This window comes from Manis pentadactyla, chromosome 1, assembly GCF_030020395.1.
Source record: "Manis pentadactyla isolate mManPen7 chromosome 1, mManPen7.hap1, whole genome shotgun sequence".
Lineage (NCBI taxonomy): Eukaryota > Metazoa > Chordata > Mammalia > Pholidota > Manidae > Manis > Manis pentadactyla.
The window spans coordinates 16,835,593-16,853,692 of record NC_080019.1 but is presented as its reverse complement, the minus strand read 5'-3'; the positions used below and the strand labels follow the sequence as shown (position 1 = coordinate 16,853,692).

At 41.3% G+C, this 18,100-nt stretch overlaps 1 protein-coding gene across 1 annotated transcript in view; it reads right to left on the bottom strand.

Annotated features, from left to right (window-relative positions):
• The window catches only part of TMEM192 (transmembrane protein 192), a 94,325-nt gene that overhangs the window by 35,835 nt on the left and 40,390 nt on the right, over window positions 1–18,100 (bottom strand). Inside the window, exon 7 of the transcript XR_008993609.1 lies at window positions 2,254–2,436. The gene's annotated coding sequence lies outside the window, so the exon portion shown is untranslated. The remainder of the gene's footprint in view (window positions 1–2,253; window positions 2,437–18,100) is intronic.

Sequence of the window (18,100 nt, the reverse complement as noted above, 5' to 3'; positions counted from 1 at the left end):
TTAGGAAAGAAACCCTTGTAATTTGTGTTTAACAGATAATAACGTAACCAACAAACAAAGAGTTTCCTTGGGCTTTGTATGGGCCATGTGGAGGTTGGGGGGAATGATGGGCACATGAGAGATGACTTCCTGGAGGGAGAAACAGCTTTTAATAGAAAGCAGAAGTGCTGCCAGAAACCTAAGGACCAAAGAAAATGTAGGCAACCAGTCAAAACAGAGATGAATTTATAAAAGCTAAGAGAATAGTAGCTGAGAGGTTACCATCAATTGGGAAATTCTGGAGAACCTACAAAAGCACCTACAAGAGAAAGATTCAGATGGAAATGTTTTCCAAGAGTAGAATGCTGGGTCACCGTGAAGACACTGTTCTAGTCAGACGTACTCTCTCACCTAAGTGTTCCCTTCATGAGTTCCGATGACGGAGGGGTCAGCAACTTTGGGTACCAAGAGGAATAAAAGCTCTAGGTAGGGTGGGGGTGGGGCAGAAATTGAACATCCTTTTGCTGATTCTAGTGGGAGAGTGAATAAAAACAACAATTTAAGATCAGAATGGAAATTTTAGTACTGCATTGGGTAAGTATTTTAATTACTAACTGAAGGACCATTTTATTACCTAATAGAGACAAGAACAGAAATGGAGTCTACCCTGGTTTCGACAGAGGAACAAGGGAAGAATCATTTTACAGAATGTATTTTAAAGGACACAGGAAACATAACTAAAGCTATTTTCAATTATTTCCTAAGTCTTGATCATTCAATATAAGCATTTTATTGATAGAACTGTTAATATAGCAAAAACACCTCTTAATGAAAATAGATAAGGCATAATGAAAAAAGAACACTTATACATTGTTGGTAAATAGACTTTCCATAAATGAACTCAGAAACAGTAGAGCAATTATCCCCAAATTCGCAAATTGTCCTACACATTTCGGTTGAGTAGCTCCATTTTGAAAAATGACAAATAAAATGACACTCCAATAAAATGGCAAAAGAGCAATTTGTAATTTATTATTTTGATTTTGTATATTCATAGCAGCAGCTAATAGCAAAAAGAAAGTAGAAAATACCAAAAATGCCTAACAACTCAGCAATACCCATGTGCTATAATCTAATTAGTACATTAACATATATTATATAGTATTATACTATATACCATATATTAACATATACTATATATATAGTATTAACATATACTATATATAATATATATTATAATACATATATAGTATTATAACATATAGTTATAATTTAATTAGTATATTAACAAAATAGACTCTCATATAGCCATGAAAAATTCCAAGTATGTTGACTTTGTTTACACATGGAAATGGATGTATAAATTACATTTAGGTGAAAAGGTAGAAAACATAGCATGTTTACTCTTAACTAAATAAAAATATAGGTGCATACACTAACAAGTTCAAAAAAGAATGTGTGTCATTATTCAATAGTTTCCCTTTTCTTGTTAAGTGTCACTCATTTAAAATGAAGTGGTACTGATATTGCAGGTTCCTGTTGACTATCTCTAAGCTAGAGCTCTATTTCAAAACTAAACACCAAAGACATCTTGGTACTGCACCATTATCCGTATCTCATGAAACATATTTTTTGGGTGTGCTCAAAATGTGCCGTGACTATGCAAAAATAGTCCTTGAAAGTTGAAGGATAATGTTTCAAAGAAAGGATGAAACAGAGATTTCTGCTCCTAATTCATCAATAAGATAACTTAGTCTGTACACATTAGAAGGAGTATGATCCTATTTTTTTCAATGAGTCATAGTCTTAAAAAGTATTTTTTTCATAATTAGTTTGGTTCAATGTTAGGAGCAGGTGTGCACATGATCTTTCACAAGCTCAAGACATTCTACATCATTTTAAGTTCCAGCTTGAAAGAAGCAGGCTACTTCTCTCTCTTAAATCCCAGCAACAGAAAGCAAAAATCATGCGTCTCTTTTCCCTTCAAACTAAGTCAGCTTCAGGAGAGTGTGTATTTCCAGATATCTAATGGCCACCCATACAGCAGTGGCCAGGAGTAACCAGGGCTTTTAAAGAAAACCCAAGAAGAAAGCAAATGAACCCTCATTTCTCTCACTGGGACCATTGGAGCAAAAGGTATAGGAGATTATGTTGCCCATTTCCCTTGACATGTAACAGTTCTTGTTTGCTTCTAAAGCCAAAAATGATCCTCTAAGAAATGATAACCATGTACTAATAAAAAAAAAACCTTAATAATTTATCTGACCTACTTACCTTGCAGTTTTAAAAAACTTTTAATGTATGAGGACTCCAACTTCCCAGACTTCTTCCCTTATTCTTGTTTCATATAGCTCTATAGATGAGCCCTCATATCGTACCCCTCTCTTCCTTCCAGTGTACCATGAGAGTTTCAGGGCAGTGACAGAGTATCTTCACATCCTAGCTCCTCCACGGGGCCTAGAATAGAGCCCACCAAAATGACACATTACCACATAGATGACTAGTAACTCTTCTTGAAATCAAAACTAGGGCATACCAAGAGTTCATGTATTACTTTTTCCCCAAGCATTATGTAGGTAGATAAACAAAAACAATGCTGTGTTTCCTGTTGTTTGTAAGTTTCTTAAAGCAAATTGACCAATATTAATGTTTTGATTTAGGAGAATGGCTTTTCCCACAATTCCTCTATCAGGATTGGAAAATGGACTTGAATCCTAACTCTTCCCTCCGGTTTCTGACACTAGAATAGCCTCTTATCATGAGTAGATACTTCTCTGTATCCTCAGACCCTGATATGGTTATTCTAAACTGACATTAATCCCTCCCACTTAATTATATATGATCTTAATTAAAGCAGTTTAAGACCCAAAGTATAATGATGATAACACATAAGGAGTTTATTTGTTGCTCAGGTAATGGTACAGAAATATTCCAGGTCAGTGGGAATAAAGATTACCCTTCACATAGTACTTTGTCAATCTAAGCTGATGGCACCTCTGTCATCTTTAACACAGGGTTTCCAAACTTATCCTGGACATCACTATTCCAGTCAACCAGAAAAGGGAAATGGAGCTTATTAACTAGGATTGTCGTCTCTTCCCTCACCAGTAATGAAACAACAGCACAAGGGTAAAAGCACCCAGTGAAGGGCCTGATTTCCCAGTGAACTCCGGACAGTACCGGCCACCCCACGATGGGACAGATCCTGGGTCAGAAATCTCTGAGGGATTCCACGAGGCCCACATGCCCATGAAAGGAAGTTAAAATGAGAAGATCTAGTGTCACAAACTGTGGTACCCCCTGTCCTCTTCACATACCCTGGCCACACTATGACTGCCTCCCCCTGGGAGTGGGTGGGTGGGTGGGGGTCTCAGGTTTCTTCTCTCTCTGCCTGAAAAACAGGGTGTGGCAGGGCCCTGGCCGTATGCCACATGCCTTCCCTTGATCCACAGTAAGACTGTCACAAATCTCTGTTGCTCAGGATCAGCACTTGAATCAATGTATATCATGACCTCCTATATAATTTCTAGAGTATTTTGGAAGCCTCAGGACACACATACTGAAATCTGTTTGATTTAATGACAAGCAGTGGGGTTTGTTGTATGTTTAAAAGGTGGCTCCTATAATGAGTCCATTGTTTATGTGTGTGTTTAGGTGATGTTATTACAGCTAATTTTAGTTTTTTTTCTCTATTTTTCTACCTTCCAGATTTTCTATAATAAGCCTGTACTACATTTCCAAAGAAAAAGAACAATAAAAGTCATTAACTCATTCATAGTTAAAAAAGAAATCATGACAAGACAGTTGTTAGAACCACATTTCCCTAATGGACAGACTACATTGGTCTACATGTACATTACTTATAATTGATTAAGATAATCACCTAAATTTATTAGTTCTTTGATTCTGTTGCATGTCTAACATGTTCCAGCTCCTGTTTAAACGTGGCTTACTGAGAACCATGACTGTCAGTTCAAATTAGAGACAAGAATTTTAGCCCTGTAGTGAGTATCCAGAAAGTTACTCAGTATGGATGGATTTAGATACAGAATTTGAGAGGATGAACATGTGTTAAGTGGTTCCCATTTTTGGAGCTTGATCTTGAACTTATCTTCCCCTTGGAGTCATTCTTAGAATTGATCTCATGCTCAGGTCAATAATATCACAATGAAGAATATATTATACAATTTCTCAAACTTCCCTCTTTCCAAGTTTCATGACTAGAGTTCAACCTGAGTTCACATTATCAGTTGATGAACATAACTTAATGGAGCTCATTAACTAAGATTGTTGTCTCCATCTGGGTCTCTTCCAATTGTTTTGCCAAATGCTATCAGTACATCATGTGCTAGGAGAATATGGTATTTCAGCGTCTGTGTAAGTTACTCATATGATGTCCTTGACCCTTCTCATGGCCTTTCTCTCTTGTGGGTGGCATCATATTGTAATAAGATGTGCTCTGAGGAAATCTAATAAAGTAATTTTTAGACCTTTTTCAACTAAAGTTTAGTAATTATTTCAAATATTGCCAACCATGTGAAAGTAATTTCCATTCTTGGTTAAAAGATAATATCTTCAAATTAAAAGCCATCAGTTTAATGTAAGTTTTACTTAAGCTAAATAAATTAATGATGTACTGTTAGCACCTTTGAGGAAGCCATAGCCATGCTTTCCAAAGACAGTCAGGGACAGGGAAGTATATAAGTCATCCTGAACCAAGGAGAAGGGGGTAGGGGTCTGAGTCTTCAAAGGAAAAGAGAAGCAGTTCACAGGAATACAAAAAGAATAGATGTTTGGCAAACAAAATACTTGATGGCCACATAAAAATATGGGCCACAGAGAGGAATCTTAACAGACTTAGCCACATCACTGTCTGCCACCCCTACAGTTTACATTATAACGTACCTCTTTATGGCGATAGCCTGGAGTAGTTTCTTCATCTAAATTCTTTTCATGCAGTTGTGTGTGTGTGTGTGTGTGTGTGTGTGTGTGGTAGGGGGAGTGTGTCAAGGCATTCTCTTGAGTCTTTTGGGCCTTGATGGTTCCCCACCCTCAAAATAATCTGCATGTCACAATGGCACATCTTGGGGCAGCCTTCCCTTGGTCCTTACATCTTCTATTGTTAGACTTTAAAGTCATTTGCGAAAAATGTAAAACAAAGTCATTCTGAGGATTTAATAATGTCTATAACTGTTGAATCACTATGTTGTATACATGAAATCAATATAACATTGTGTGTCAGCTATACTTCAATAAAAAAAAAATCAACAAAAAATAAAAGTGTCATTCTCCTATTTGTGTGTGTCTATTGGAAATATAGTTATTTTTCCTGAGTGTTTTTTATGTTAAAATGTGATGGGTTTATTATTTTAAGTGACAAAATTTTTGTTTTAATCTCTAATTGCAATTATCAATAGATACTACACACATAAGCAAAAGCTCTTTTAGAATCCTAATTTTTAAGGGTGCTATAGTGGAGGAGAAATAATTTTCTCTCTACCCTTACAGGTTTTTGGCTGACATCCAGCCAAGAGTAAAAGATTAACAGGAGAGAAATTTAATTACATTCTCAATATGAACATATGGGAGCCGCACAAACATATGAGACTCAAAAGCAGACAAAGGATTGAGATTTCTATGAGTTCCTGACCTGAAAGATCTGGGGTGTCTGGGGCTGGGGGAGGTAATGGGGGCAGGTGAGAAGAGGAAATGATGGGTAAACAAAAGTTGTCCTGTGACAAGTCAAAAACTCTAGAGACTGAGAGATCTCTGAAATCAAAGCGTTTATCCAGTTATTACAGATGCAGCCAGAAAAAGTACTGAGTCCCGGGACAGGAAGTTTCTGCTTCACCAGCAGCAAGGCCTGTCTTGCATACTCAAGAAACAGGTCTAAGGGAGAGAAAGTTGATTGAATTTGAGACAGGGACCATGGGCTTAGGCAGAGGGTGAGGGCCTCTGGAAAAAGCAAGGCAAGATATTTACAGTCAAAGCAATGTCACAATGCAAAGTCCCTATAGAAAGTCTGTGTTCAGCATTATGTAAAGTCAAGGTCACACTAATCCTCTAGGGTAAAGATACTAGACTACATGATACATGCCAGGAGGGTACAAGAGAGCCCGGGGTGGTGTGTTGTCTAGGTGATTTATAGGCAGTTGAGGACTTTTGGGAATTGAGGGCTTACGGTGTGGACTAGTACCACCTGCCCTGCCCTAAATATCCTACTACTCTTAAATATGTGTATGTATATATATATATATACACACACATATACAATGGGTGCTATTAAAGCCAGATGGGAATTCTGGTCAGAAATTTCCATTTTCTCTACATGTGTATTGGAGAGAGTCCTGAGATAGAAGTTGTTAGTCCACAGAGAAGGCTGGTGGACTAGTTGTTGATGATGGTCAGACACTGCTCATGTGAAAGGGGGATGTGGTTGTCTCGAGGACCTTCTAGATGCTTATTGAAATTACTTCATCCAGAAATGTGGAGTTTCTGGTTATCTGTGGTCCAAAGATATTGACTGATGACCTTTCCCTCATTGTCTGGCCCTTATATAATTTAAGACATCACAGAATTTTTCCCTATCACCTGCCATGTAGGTAAGTCTCTCAGGTTCTTTCTGGTCATAGCTCTCTGCCTGGTTCAAGCTCCCTTTCTAATGTGAACTTCTCTTACAAAAGGTTAACTTTTACTCTGTTTTCAGAGATTCTCTTGTGTCTGAATTTTTCAAAGTAATCAGCTCAAAATAGTCCTCATGTCAACCTCAAAATATGCCTCTTTGGCATAAGGATTATCTTGAGCTGGCTATTTTTAAGAAACTGCAGACACAGGAGAAGCACTGAACACCTAGATGTAACCCTTTAGTAAAAGATATTTACATGCACAAGAGAAATCTCCATTTGTAAGGGTGTCTCCCTACTGTACCTGGAGGAGAAGGATGACCAAATCTCTAGAGCCTCTTATCAAAGCATAAGGCAGGGACTTAAACCTGCATAACAACCTAGCCTTGTCTTGATCACCTCCCATAACTACCCCCACTCCAACATCTTCTCTTGTCTTTAGCTGGAAATGGTATTTGAGGTGATGGCTTAGGCCATTTGGGGGAGTTACTCAGTTTTCTTGGGTCTCTCACATGTATGCAGGATATATACATGGTATTAAATGTCTATTTTTCTTCTGTTAATCTTTTATTAAGAGGGTGGTGGAATTAACCAGGAATCTAGAAGGAAAATTATTTTTCTCCTATATGTGAAGTGGTCCTGAGATTGAAAGTGAGACCCACTGCCTTAAGGTTTAGAAGAGGATGGGATACAGATTGTAAAAGGAATATTTGGCCTTTGACCTGGGTAGGTAACTCCTTGATTTAAAAAGAAGGCAAAGAGGATGGATGGGATAGGATTCTGACCTTATAAATTCTGAAGGATTTCCCATCTGATAGCCTCTGTTTTTCATCTACACATTTATATTTTTATCTACATAGTTACCCATCTGAAAATTCTTTTTCTTGATATAAGTTAGTATAGATGATATATATAGTTGTGTGGGTTCTGGCTTGAAGTCATGTTTAGAAACTCATTTCCTATACGAAGATTATAAAAATGGTCTCCAGTATTGTACCTTTATGTAAAGGTTAATTTCAGATGTCAACTTGCTGTGGGGTGCCCAATTTAAACATTATTTCTGGGTGTATCTGTGGTGTTTCCAGGTGAGATTAGCATTTAAATTAGAGGCTAGAAATACACTGACCTCCCAGGGGTGGGCATCCTCCAATCTGATGAGGGCTTAGAACACAAGGCAGAGAAAGGGATTTCACCCCTTTCTTCCCCTGCCTCAAGCTTGGGCTGCTCCGTCTCATCTCATCTGCCCTGGCGCTGGGTTTATACCTTCAGATTCTCCCTTTCCCCCTTCTCAGGCTTTGCATTCAGACTGAATTACACCACCAGCTTTTCTGCGTTTCCAGTTTGTAAATGGCACATCATAGGATTTCTCAGCCTCGTGAGCCAGTTCTTCATGATTAATCTCTCAATAGATATACAGAGATAGATATAAATATAGATGATAGGGATACAGATTTTCCCTAAATAACACTAACATTTCATACATGTAAATAGTGTTATGGGTTGCGTTTGTTCTCCTCAGTTCTCATCCCTGCCACAACAAAGATTTGAAGGCAGAGACACAGTGAAGCAGAGTGAAAGTTTTATCTGAATACACTCCAGGAGAGGAGTGGACCACAGTCACGGTAGACAAAGGCCCCAACCTTTTGTGGCGGGGTGGGGTGCGGTGTCTATTTATCACAATCTAGCTGGGAGGCACCTCTCTGATTGATGGGGTGAGGTCTTTGATTGACAGCTCTAGCTATACACTCATTCCTCTTGGTGCTCATGCTTTTCCCAAAATGCCCACAGGGAAGCCCATGGCAGGGGAAGCAAAACCTGTTTTATTTAAAGATTATGATGAGGTGTGGTTTGGATGGTTCTTAGTTTTGTTCAGTTGTACCCTGTTGGGACCTGGTTGGGAAGTTTGGCCCAGTAGGCAGGAAGTTATCTCCCTGCAAAGCCCTTGGTGTCTTCACATGAGACCCCCTACCTGAGCAGTTTGGGCAGGTTTTTTTTCCCTTTAACCCTATCTTCCCTGTCCCAGCTGCTCATGTCTATCTTTCTACCTAACATTCCCCCCTCATGCAGTTGGGACCCAATTCTTTGGGCCCCAGGGCGACGACCTCTCTGGCTGCTTCCTGCTGATAGAAAGGCAGTGTACAAGGACTGGGTTCCAGTGCTCGCTGTTGATTGGGGTTTCGGGTTTATGCCTCCTTGGTTAAGTCCTGAGGGGCCCGGGATCTGTGACACTATGCCCAGATAAAGGTTCTAGTCGATACAGAGGTCCCATATAGATGGAGGGTAAGGACGCCTGAATAGGCTGACAGCCCTCTTGAATCATCATTTTTAAATGTAGAGCCTGAAGCCTGGAAGAGAGACATTGAATAAAGAAGTTAAGCAAAGGGGCCCAGGAGCACAGGCTATGACTAGTAAAACTAGGGGAGATGCCAAGGGTAGAAGGAGGGATGTTACCCATGATTTCACATGAGACTGCTGTGCCCAAATTTGAATCTTATCTGTGGAGTCTAGGTTCTGGCCACTGTCTTCCTGTACTTGGCCTGACCGACTGATGCAGAAACAGCAATCCTCCCTTAGATACGGACAGGTTCCTCGCTGGCGGTGCGGAGGGCTAATGCTCTGTAGTTTTGAGGAGCCACCCCAGCAAGTGAGTCTAACTGGCTCTGAAGCCCTGTCAAGACAGCAGCCATTTGCTAGAAATTCTCAGCTATTTCCTGGGAAAATTGGCATTGAATCCCTAGGGAGGAGCCTCTAGTATCTGCCCCTCAGTTCCCAGGAGAGCCGTGAGCCCTATTGCTCATAGGAGAAGGGGACGCACCCTTTTGGTCAGCTTTGGTTGGTGATATGTTGGATAAGGCAGGGACATACTGGCCATGGCCAAGGACACGTCTGTTACTATAAAACCCAAAGAGCAGCAGCCAGTCCACCTGGGAGGGAGCTTAAAATAGGCTCTATGTTTACACACCCAGTGTAATACCAAAGAGGGGGACAGGTGGGCAGAGAAAGAGGTGAAGAACAGGGGAGTGAAGGGCAGAGAGGTTGGCTTGCCAGTAAGTCCCAAGACAGTGCAGGCCCTTGAGGTAAGGGGTCCAGAGAAGGAAGTCAGAACTGAGTAGGTGTACCCAGTATCCAAAAGGGAAATTACTGTCCTACCTGCCACAGCCATTGGTGCCCCTGGCTCCAGTCCAGTGATGGTGGTCTCTTGCAGTGGGGCCGACTGGATGGGGCCACATCAGCCCTGGTTGAGCAGTTGCAGGTCTGGGGCTGCCTCAGATTGCTGTTCCCTTTGGTTCAAGGGGAGGAGGGCAGCCCAGTGCCCTGCCTTTCCACATTTTGGATACACAGTGACAGGTGACCTGTCCCTTTAGGGACATTCTCTGGCCCAGTGTCCTGCTCAGTGGAGATACAGCACCTCGTGGGTCTGTCCTTGAGTGTGGTTGGGGCACCAACGGGCTCTCCTCTGCCCTGCAGGGCCGCCATCATCTGGGCACGCCTAGCTTTGCTTTTCTGTTCCTCCTATTGGTGCCTCACCATATTTTTCCTTTCATTCTCCTGAGCCCTGGCCTCCATTACCTGCTCTCAGTTATAAAAATATGAAGTTGCTACAGTGAGCATGTCACCTATCGTGGCCTGAGTCCTGAACCGTCTTTTGGAGTTTCCTCCTAATGTCTGGTACTGACTGGGTCTATCTATCTTTCAGGATGACCTTGTTCTCATATAAGTCCAGGTCTAGACTGGGATGTTTAATGAGTGCCTCTTTAAGCATTTCTAGAAAGGTGATTGGGTTCTCACTGGGCTCTTGGGTCACAGCAGAAACTGCTGATAACCTTCCGCCTGTTGGCCTTAGTCCAGCCTTTATGCAAATTAAGTAATGGTCCCTAAACCAGCATTGATAAGATTATAGTCCCATCTGGGATCCATGGAGGGGATAGTTGTGTTCTCTGTGGGATAATTAGGATCTGTTAGGTGTAGGCCATTCGCAAATTCCTTTGCCTCTCGAGTCACTCTAATTCTGTGTTTGAAGAGTCTGAGTCAGGATGACCCAGAAATCTCTCCCAGTCAGATCATAGGCAACTGTTACATATTGGAAACTCCCTATATGACCATGAGGATTGTCAGTGTAGCTTCCCAGATCTATTTTAAGTTAAGTTCAGTGAGAGAGAAGCACTTACGGAGAAGCTGAGGGCCAATTCCCCTGCTGTCTCCACAAGGGGGAAGACCCTCTGCAGAGGTAATAGTTACTGTCCCATAGTGGGGTGCCCCTCCAGATCAGGGGAACATCTGCAGGCATCAGGGAGACGTGGAATATGGGAAGATTTTAGAGTAGCAGGGTACTTGGGTTGGGTTGATGACCCCAGGGGGTTGCAGTCTGGTGAAGGCCCAGGGTAAGTGGGCAAAGTGGGATAGAGTAGAGGTTTCTCTGAGGGCATTGGTTTGTTTGGATCCCTGCCCTCTGTAGAAGCTTAGGTTCTGGGGTGTTGCTTCCCACGGAGGGCATTGATTAGACCTACACCCTCTGCAGAAAGCCTAGGTCTAAGATGTCACCCCCTGTAGAGGGCATTGGCTTGCTGAGACCTGTACCTTTCACAGAAGGCTTAGGTTGTGGGGTGTCTCAGGGAGGCCTGAAGGGAATAGAGCCAGTGCTGTTCGTTTGCATTTATGGAATAGATCTCCACTCTCCCTGATTTCGAAAGAAAGCCTGGACTTCAGGAACCTCTGGCTATTTACCATGCCATTTACAGAACAGGTCTAATTGCAGGGTGGTATTATAATTTAGGTTCCCTTCTGGGGGTCAAGTTTCCCACCAGGGAGTTTGAATGGGGGTCAAGCTGTCATGCAGAAGAATTTGAGCCTTGATCCCCTCAGGTTCTAGGGGTCAAAGCACTCTCAGTGTTGGGAGGATGAAACCCCAGGGGCTATTACAGAGAGTTGGGTGTTGGTTCCCCATCTAGAATGAACGGGAAGGACTACTGAGTGAGAAAGCCCAGCATCCTGACGTTGTGACTCAGTGGCCTAGTATACATCTAGCACTAAACAGTCCTCTGGATGGGTATCTCCACCCATTGGGTTTGTGACAGCCAGTGAAATGGTACCTTTTCATTGCCATCAGTTCTCATGTAACTAGGTTAGGGCAACTCACTAGATGAGGGCAAGGCTCATGATCAATGATGGAGATTCCAAGTGGTGCCTCTTAGACATCCCCATGGTGGGGGACCATGTAAAGAATCTGGCGTGCCCTAGTCCTTGAAATCTGCTGGAGGGACAGCATCCTCAAGGAGCAACACTCCTGGCTCCAGGATTCCCTAGTGACCTCACACATTAAGCAGTAGCATTGTATTGAGTGGGTGGTATCTGGGATTGTTTGCCCTTATCAGAAGGGGCAGGGGTGGAGTCACCTCCAATCATATGCACAGGAAATGGGAGAATAAGATTCTAGGGGAGTCACCCTCAGGAGAACTTTGGTCTCTATTGACTGTTTTGGCAGCAGACGCCATGGTAAAGGGGGAAGAACAGGAGGGAGGCAGCATTCAGCTGAGATCCTAGAGTCAGCAAAAGGCATAAAGGGAGGGTTATGCCAGACAAGCCTCCCGGAGACCTAAAAACCTCATCAGGGGCCAACAGCAAGAGGCCTGAGTCAAGGTCTGAACCCAGAGAGACCGCAAAATTAGTTAGGAAAGCTCACCTCTGGTTGCCTAATGGACTAAGGCAGCCATGAGAAAAAAAGCTGATGTGACAGGGAAGAGGTTTTGGCCCTTGGCTATGTTGCTCCTGCAGGCTGGTAGGCAGGAGAGGCAGATTCTCAGTGGGAGGCTAGAGTTGTCAGATCAGCAGATCCCACTGAGAGTAAATATTTCCATTCTCCTCTAAATAGAAAAATAGAGCAGACACAATAATAGAAAAAACTCTGAGCATGAAAGGGACCGAGTATCATAGAATCAAGGAGAGTGAGAATGCTCTTAGCTCCCACAGGGAGCTGTTTTAGAAGCAAGTACAGGGAGACATGTCAGGACACTCTGGGCAGCATTCCTGAGAATTGAATCATGACCTGACTCCTAGAGAGGTGTTCCCAAGGTGAGCACAAGTGGGTACTGCCTCAGCAGTCCGGTGGATATCTCACAGCCGAAGGGATCATGAGATGAGTTGCCCCGGAACAGGTCAGAGGGAAGCCTGTCACAGGAGTCTTAAGATCAGTGGCCATCCTACTGACTTTTAACTGACCGTCTCATGCCTGCAGTGCAGTTGTTTTATCCCTGAGAGACAGAGAAGGAAGGGAAGGATTTCTAGAGAATAGGTAGGTAGTGAGTGTCTCCAGCTGGGGGCTACCAGGAGTAGCGATCTGAATCACGGCACCAAATATGTTACAGGTTGAGTTTATTCTCCTTGGTTCTTGTCACCGCTACAACAAAGAATTGAAAGGTAGAGACACAGTAGCGAAGCAGAGCAAAAGTTTTATTTGAATCACTCCAGGAGAGGAGTGGGCCAGAGTCAAGGTAGAAAAAGGCCCCACACTTTCAGTGTGGCGGGGGGAGGTATATTTATTGCAATGTAGCTGGGAGGCACCTGATTGACAGTGTGAGGTCATTTGACTGACAGCTGTGGTTCTACACTCATTCCTCTTTGTGCACACGTCTTTTCCAAAAATGTACACAGAAAAGCCCGTGGAGGGTGGAAAAGCAAAACCTGTTTTATTTTAATGAGGTTATGATGAGGTGTGGTTTGAGTGGTTCTTAGTTTTTTATTGTGCCCATGTTGGGATCTGGTTGGGACCAGTTTATCCTGGTTCCAATAGGCAAGCAGTTACCCCCCTGCAAAGCCTTTGTTGTTCTTACATGGGACCCCCTGCCTGGGCAGTTTGGGCAGGGTTTTTTTTCCTAAACCTTATCTTTCCCTTCCCTGGATGCTCATGTCTATCTTTCTACCTAACAGTAGTACTTAAAATACATTATCCTTTTATGGTTACATTTTCCACAATTATATATACATTTCTCACACACTATTTTATATATATATGGAGAAAGATGTGTGTGTGTGTGTGTGTGTTCTGTTTCTCTGGAGAAACTTGATTAATAATATACTTTATGCTTTTAAAAATAGAACTATATAATGAATATATGCTCCTTTAAGAAATTTCAACCTTTTTAGTAATATATAATAATTTAGAAAATGACAGACTCCCTTTGCCCACAAAAACAGCCATATTTACTTATCTAACAGGTTGGGGTGTAACCTCCACTGCCTTTATTCTTATACAAGTTAAACACGCATATACTCTAAGGCCAAAAAGTTATATACAACTTATAAAAAACAGCATTCTCTATCTTTCCCAACTCCTCTCCCTTCAAAGCAAAACTACTTTCAATTCTTAAGAGTAATCTCTTTTCATCTCCACATCTCTGAATAACAACCTTCTATTGCTACTGTTTTTTTTTTTTAAGGTTTGGCCATTATCTACCATCCTTCCACCTCTCCATCCAAAGCACACACATGCAGTGTTCCCATGCCCCAAACCCCAGTTACTTTTATTATAATGTTGGTTAACTTGCTATTCAGTGTTTAAGACATGACAGTGAATGCTCATCCACCTCTGATCACTTTGCCTTTTCTACTCAACTTTTAATTTTTTCTCATTAATATTTTTTTCTGTGAGCTTAAGCTCTATCTATTATTTATTACTACTTGTTAATGCAAATCCAACTGCTGGTTCTCCTTCTCTCTCAGACATTAAGGATGACCCCCAATTTTTTTTTTTTTTTTGCCTTGAACCAAGACAAGGATGCACTTGCCATTTACTGAAATGAGGAAGAACGTGTGGAGCAGGTTTGGGGTAGCAGAGATCAGGAGTTCAGGTTTGGAAATGTTAAGTTTGAAATGTTTATTGGATATTCAAGTGTCAACTAGGCAGTTGGACAAGCGGTTCTGGAGTTCAGGAGAAAGAGTAAGACTGATTATATGAACTGGGAGGTTATTTAAGGCAATGAAAACTAGAAAAATCACAAAGGAGTGTATGAAGGAGATAAGAAGGCCCAGGACTGAGCCCTTGGGCTCTTTGACCTGGAAAATCCTGGGAGAGAAACTTAGCCAGTGCCTGGTGCAGCATATCTCTGCCACTGATTTCAACTAAAAAGCTGAAGAGCTACTACCCAAGGATGCCTGAAAAAGAAATCCCCATGCTGACTGGGAGGGAAGGCACAACTTGAGGAGAAACCTGTAGGCGGTAGTGAGTTCCCTAGGCTTTTCCTCCTCTATCTCCAAGCTTTGATCAGAGACAGATTTATCTTTTTGATAAATCAAAAAGAGCAAAAAAACAAGAGCAATTCACCCTAGAGAACCAGGACAAGGACCCTTAGGAGTGTGAGTTCTTGTTTCTTTTTCCTCTCCTACCTCTGCCCAGAGACACCAGCTCTATTTCCATATGGGGAACAGCGCCAGAAGGCAGTGGGAACTAGGAACACAGAACCCTATGTGCAAGGAATGGGGGAAGAGGCCTCTGTTATTTTTTCACTTGTGCTTCTTTTTCATTTTTGCTTCTCAGAAGGGCAGACTCAGTTGCTCGGAACTGCACAATAGCATGATTGGTTAAATTTTCAAGAAAACCCATCTTTATAGCCACAGGTAATTGGAAAGGGGAGTCAGAGAGTGGGGGAAGAGTGGGAGAAGCAAATTCTGTAATTCTCTGTATAGCTGCAGGCACTCCCCTAAGTTGCAGATAATGGAACAACCCTATGAAGTACAAATGCTTTGAAAAACAAACTACTATATAAATCCTATGAAGTCCCACACAAATCCTGAGTGGCTCAGGTGAGGGGCATGTCCAAATATATAAAGAACTCTTGAGAATCAACAATAAGAAAGCAAACAACCCAATAAAAATGGATAAATGATTAAAACAGACATTTTATCAAAGAAGAAAGATGGCAAATAAGCACATGAAAAGATGCTCAACATCCTAGCCATTGGTGAAATGCAAATTTCACATGAGAAACTTCATTAACTGAAGAAAGCTGACTTTCCTTTTTTATTAAGGTACCATTGATACACACTCTTACGTAGGTTTCACATAAAAGATATTGTGGTTACTACACACACACCCATTCAAGACCCTACCCCACCCCGTTGCAGTCACTGTCCCTCAGCGTAGTAAGAAGGCACAGAGTCACTACTTGTCTTCTCCGTGCTGTACTGTCTTCCCTGTGACCCCACACACACCATGTGTGCCAGTAATAATGCCCTTCAATCCCCTTCTCCCTCCCTCCCTCTTGACCCACTTTCCCACCTCTTTCCCTTTGGTAACCGCTAGTCCCTTCTTGGAATCTGTGAGTCTGCTGCTGTTTTGTTCTTTCAGTTTTGCTTTGTTGTTATACTTCACAAATGATGGAAATTGTTTGGTACTTGTCTTTATCCACCTGGCTTATTTCACTGAACATAATACTCTCTAGCTCCATCCATGTTGTTGCAAATGGTGGGATTTGTTTTCTTCTTATGGCTGAGTAATATTCCATTGTGTATAGGCACCACATCTTCTTATCCATTCCTCTATTGATGGACACTTAGGTTGCTTCCATGTCTTGGCTATTGTAAATAGTGCTCTGATAAACATAGGGGTGCATATGTCTTTTTGAATCAGGGATTTTGTTTTCTAGGGTAAATTCCTAGGAGTAGAATTCCTGAGTCAAATGGTATTTCTATTTTTAGTTTTTGGAGGAACAGCCATATTGCTTTCCACAATGGTTAAACTAATTTACATTCCCACCAGCAGTGTAGGAGGGTTCCCCTTTCTCTGCATCCTCACCAGCATTTGTGCTCTTCATCTTTGGGATGTTGGCCATCCTAACTGGTGTGAGGTGATATGTCACTGTGGTATTACTTTGCATTTCCCTAATAATTAGCAATGTAGAGTGTCAATTCATGTGCCTGTTGGCCATCTGAGTTTCTTCTTTGGAGAAGTGTCTGTTCATATCTTGTGCCCATTTTTTAATCGGGTTATTTGCTTTTTTGGTGTTGAGGCATATGAGTTCTTTATATATTTTAGATGTTAACCCCTTGTCAGACATGTCATTTATGAATATATTCTCCCATACCATAGGAGGCCTTTTGTTCTTCTGATGGTGTTCTTTGCTGTACAGAAGCTTTAGTTTGATGTAGTCCCATTTCTCTTGCCTAAGGGGGTGTGTTCAGAAGAAAGCTGCTTATGTTTATATTCAAGAGATTTTTGCCTATGTTTTCTTCTAAGTTTTATGGTTTCATGACCCACATTCCAGTCTTTGGTCCATTTTGAGTTTACTTTTGTGTATGGAGTTAGACAATAGTCCAGTATCATTCTCTTACATGTAGCTGTCCAACACCAGTTGTTGAAGAGGCTGTCATTTCCCGATTGTATATTCATGGCTCCTTTATTGTACATTAATTGACCATATATGTGTGGGTTTATATCTGGGCTCTCTATTCAGGTCCACTGTTCTATGGGTCTGTTCTTGTGCCAGCATCAAATTGTCTTGATTACTTGTGGTTTTGTAGTAGAACTTGAAGACAGGAAGTGTAATTCCCCCAGCTTTATTCATCATTGTCAGGTTTACTTCGGCTATTCAGGGTCTTCTGTGGTTTTATATGAATTTTAGAACTATTTGTTCTAGTTCGTTGAAGAATGCTGTTGGCATTTTTATAGGGATTGCACTAAATCTGTAAATTGCTTTAGGCAGGATAGCCGTTTTGACAATATTAATTCTTCCTATCCATGAGCATGGGATGTATTTACATTTATTGGTGTCTTCTTTAATTCCTCCCATGAGTGTCTTGTACTTTTCAGGGTATAGGTGTTTCACCTCCTTGTTAGATTTATTCCTCAGTATTTTATTTTTTTGATGCAATTGTGAATGGAATTATTTTCCTGATTTCTCTTTCTTCTAGATCACCATTTGTATATTGGAAAGCAACAGATTTCTGTGTGTTGATTTTGTATTGTGCAACTTTGCTGAATTCACCTATTGGTTCTAGTAGTTTTGGGGTGGATTCTTTAGGGTTTTTATGTACAATATCATGTCATCTGCAAACAGTGACAGTTTAACTTCTTCCTTACCAATCTGGATGCTTTTATTTCTTTGTGTTGTCTGATTACCATGGCTAGGACCTCCAGTACTATGTTGAATAAAAGTGGAGACAGTGGGATTCCTTGTCTTGTTTCCGATCTTAAAAGAAAAGTTTTTAGCTTTTCACTGTTGAATATGTTGGCTGTGGGTTTGTCATAGATGGCCTTTATTATATTTGTTTATTATATTGAGGTACTTTCTATAACCATTTTGTTGAGAGTTTTTATCATGAATGAATGTTTAATTTTGTCAAATGCTTTTTCAGCATCTATGGAGGTGATGATGTGATTTTTGTCCTTGTTTTGTTGATGTGGTGGATGATGCTGATAGATTTTCAAATTTTGTACCAAGGTTGCATCCCTGGTATCCTACTTGATCATGATGGATGATATATTTGTTGCATTTGTGAATTCAGTT